This window comes from Colletotrichum gloeosporioides, assembly GCF_011800055.1.
Source record: "Colletotrichum gloeosporioides strain Lc1 chromosome Unknown consensus_17, whole genome shotgun sequence".
In the NCBI taxonomy this organism is placed as follows: Eukaryota; Fungi; Ascomycota; class Sordariomycetes; order Glomerellales; family Glomerellaceae; genus Colletotrichum; species Colletotrichum gloeosporioides.
The window spans coordinates 1,902,155-1,906,209 of NW_025544662.1; positions in this window are offsets into that span (position 1 = coordinate 1,902,155).

The window sequence follows — 4,055 nt, forward strand, 5'->3', positions numbered from 1 at the left end:
CCGGGGGCGACGCTATCTTGGTGGAGGTGTAGCGAGGCCAAGACTGGAGTGAAGTGATGTGCCCGAGGTGCGCGACGCAGGGAATGGAAAGCGCTTCCAGTTCAGGGGAGTTCAGGCTGGGGCCCCGCTAAGGCAGGGCTGCCGTCGTCGGAATGAAAAGACTTTCGCATCTTACCTGAGTTCCCGTCACCGAGTTCTGATTAGGGATTCCGTCTGTATACCTATCCAGCCGGGCGTTTTCGTTGGTTCTGGCGTCGTCCAAAGAACCGGTCCCTCCAGGGGAATTTCGGACGAGATGATAAGGCTGAGAAGATGGGGTGACAGCACAGCAGCACGACCGCAACAACGGTAAGAGGTCAGAGGGGATGGGAGGAATGCGGCCAACATTAATGTCTTGTCACCAAAGCCTTCATCCATTCTTGCAGGCGGCGGCAAACGACTCGCCTTCCGGCTCCGGACCGCAGACTTATGCGTTTCAGATCCCAGGGCAGCCAGCAACCGTTGAGTCTTGACCAAGGACGGTTGACCCAAGGCAAGGTCCCCTTTATTTCGTTGACCGTTCAAGTGTCATCGCGACGATCCAGTCCAATCTCGTACCGGTCGAATCGGAGATGCGAAAGGGACTCTGCTTTCCCATCCCTGACCTCGTCGGATTTTCTGCCTCTGGAAGGTCCTGACTCCGTCCATTCCCAGATTAAGCGTAGTATCGCCGGTGGGGAAATGCCCATGGGACAATCACCACGGACCACAGCTTGCTTGCACACGCGCGTGCTCCCTCTCTGCCCTGTCTGCCCTCCCCTCTGCTGCAATCTCGAATTGGCAAGCTGCAGCACGGAAATTCGATAGTTGGTGCCTCCCCGACACCACTCCGACGCTCCGGATCCGCTGATCTTGCCCTCGACATTGACATGCTACATGCTGACTGGTTACCGTAAACGAGAGACAGACGCCCGACGCTATCCAGCGGAAACCCTCCACGCGCGGGCTGCCTCGTGGTGCAAACACACTTATTATTCTTAGTATTATGCATGCCCGGGCTATATTCAGCCCTTACAGCCGGATTCCCAGCCCACTGTCGCCGACGCTTGGCAAAATCGCCGAACGAGTCGCTGGCATCCTGACGACACGATGTTGACATCATTCCAGGTTTCGTCGGGGTCTGCGGGGAGGCTGTGTGTGATTGCAAAGGCCGCCTTCTCCAACACCACATGCGGCGGCGTCTAGTCAGAGGCAGGCATCAAGTGCGCTGCTGTGACTGGGATTGCCCAGAAACAACACGGAGGCAGGTCCGTCATTGCTGCTGGCTTCCACTGCAGACCAGGCAGGCTGTCAGAGTCGTCAAGGCGCGAGGCAACCCTCTCTTACTTGGCTGCCACATACCATCGCCTTCCTGCTTAACTGAGAGACGCGGAAATGGTCAACTGATCTTATAATGCCTCAGAAGGCTGCGGTCGCCATCTTTCAACACTCCCTTTTCCTAAACACGTCCTCGTCATGTACACCACCAGATCAAAGTGGCCGGCCTCATTGTGCACCTGTCAGTGAGAGTGGCAGACTCAACTGAGAACCACACATTCATGGGCTTCCCTATCTTGTCCCTCATATTCTCCGACAATCCGCGACCCTCGAAACGCCTTCGAGTCGGTCCTGCCGCGCCTCATTTGCACGCCATCCCGCCAAACGCATGAAATCCTCACTTTTAATCCGTCCCAACTCAGGACGCTTTTGAGACGAAAACCTTGACCGTTTGATCAACCCCAGGATTTGTTGTACTGCTTGTCGCGGACGTCCCAGCGGCTGCGGGGCGCGCGCCCACTGCACAGGCTACAAGGTTGGCGCTCCACCCATGGCCTCCAACAACCACAACTGGTCGGTTAGCTCAGTTGGTTAGAGCGTGGTACTAATATCTCATCTGAGATGTTCAGTAATGCCAAGGCCGGGAGTTCAAGCCTCCCACTGATCACATCTTTTTGCAAATCTCGTGACTGATATATCAATTTTTGGTCGCCCTCAATCGCATCATGGGTTCTGGCACATACTACTTAAGTAAGGCTTGCTTCTTCGTAAGCGCAATCATTAGTTCATGAAATGAGTGAGGTCAATGAACAACCGAATGACAGAGAATCTAGACCAAGTTCGACTAAGAATGTCTGCTCGCTTTCAAGCTTCAACAGCACGAATCGCAGGTGCAGACTTACTTGAGTAAGCTAAGCTCTCCAGGATAAGTGTCTATGGAGGAGCTCTTCTCATTTTACCGGGGTTTTTGCACAGTCGTCAGCTGATCTGCTTTCACTTGCACCTACCTTGGCGATGCGTCAAGCTTGCGGGCATCGCCCGAATCTCCGGCCAACAATTATGTTCGTGCCCTCGCACAGCTTGCTTGTCAATACGATATTGAGTCATGGTCATTTATGCCACAGCTGCCATCGATGACATTTGACATCTCCGTACAGTGATCCAGGGCAAGGGTCCGATGTGTAACACGACGCATCTGTCTGGCAGCCCAAGTGTCAGTCCCCCGTGTTGAACCGAGACCGACATCAGTGGTTTTTGCATAGCTCTGCAGCAGATCTTTCAAAATCCCATGAGGCAGATTACGATCTCGGAAGATGGCATCCGATCGTTCAAAAGCGGAGCGGTTTCTGATGAGATTACGCAAGGAGCGGCAAGCCACCCATATGAGACTTGAAGATGAGTTTGGCCGGCCTATCCTGACACGAGCTTGCCATCTGCAGAGCCTCCACATATCGACTTGAACGTCGGTTCCCTCCTGGAGTAGATCACCAGTGTTTGTACAAACGGGAAGCTCCGTATGGCATATTTTGGTCCTTCACAAAGTCGCGTGAATTAATTGACTTTGGAATGGGAGAAAAGCCGTAAGCATGGTCAATGTTATGAGATTACTTGCTTCCAGTTGTGTGAGAGCTTTCTAATTGAGACACGATAGTGAAGCGCAAGAGCGACGTAAGCGTTCTGTCGGTTGTCAACAGCCACCCATCCTCCTGTTGCTGCGCAAACGAATCGCATTAGGGACTAAGTGGTAAGCTGTCCACCCTCCTGAGTTCATCAGTTTCTCGACTGTTTCTACGTCTTTACGGCGAGGCAAGTGATATCCTTATAGAGCCCAGCTTAGAAAGGGCGGTCGGGAGCTGAGGGATCAAAATGTTCAAGCGGGGGAAACGCGATCTCGACGCCTACTGAGACTGTTAGGAGAGGCTCAGTGAAGGGTTCTCCGTACCATTATAGGTCTTGGCTTGAGGGACCAATGCTTGGGTCTATATTGAAACAGCGGGATCCTGAAGAGACGCGAGTAGTCTCTGGTATGTCTAGTCAGCGGGCTATACTTGTCTATCACTAAAACCTAGATGTTACGGGCATGGCTTGGATAATAGGTGCGATGTAGAAATGAATACCCGTGGGTATGGATACCCATGGGTAATGGGTAATGGGTAATGGGTAATGGGTAATGGGTAATGGGTAATGGGTAATGGGTAAGATCTGGAAAGCAATGCTAAAATTCTTGCGTGATTATGTGGTTGGAACTGTTCATGATTCACATAGGAGATGGACGAATTCCCAAACCGAAGCCTCACAGCCCATGACCTTGTCCATAGGGGACATTTGTAAGATAGGTTCACGTTGGTTTCCAGTCGCATCTCCGTCGAGGAGATAAGATCAAGACAGGCAAGAAATGTAGAGGCCCCGCCCGGTAAATGCACAACACCTCACGAATTCGTTGCTCAGACGACACGGGAACAATGTCCCCTGGAGGTGACCGAGGAATTGCTTCCCGTTTTATGATATCAATGACTCCGGCCTCGACGATCTCAAACTATTTTCAGAGCTTGGATCAATATTCTGATAGACTCATTTGTCTTTTAGCTTGGCTGGGCAGAAAGCTGCTGAGAATCCCGCGTTCCGTATCTGGCAGTCAAGGGACAGTCTACATAGCATGAATATTTTCATGGTGAATACCGATATAGCTGACCACCAGCGCAAGAAGACAACCAACGGGCGGGTTGTACAGTACAAATGAAAATGGATTTCGTCTCCCA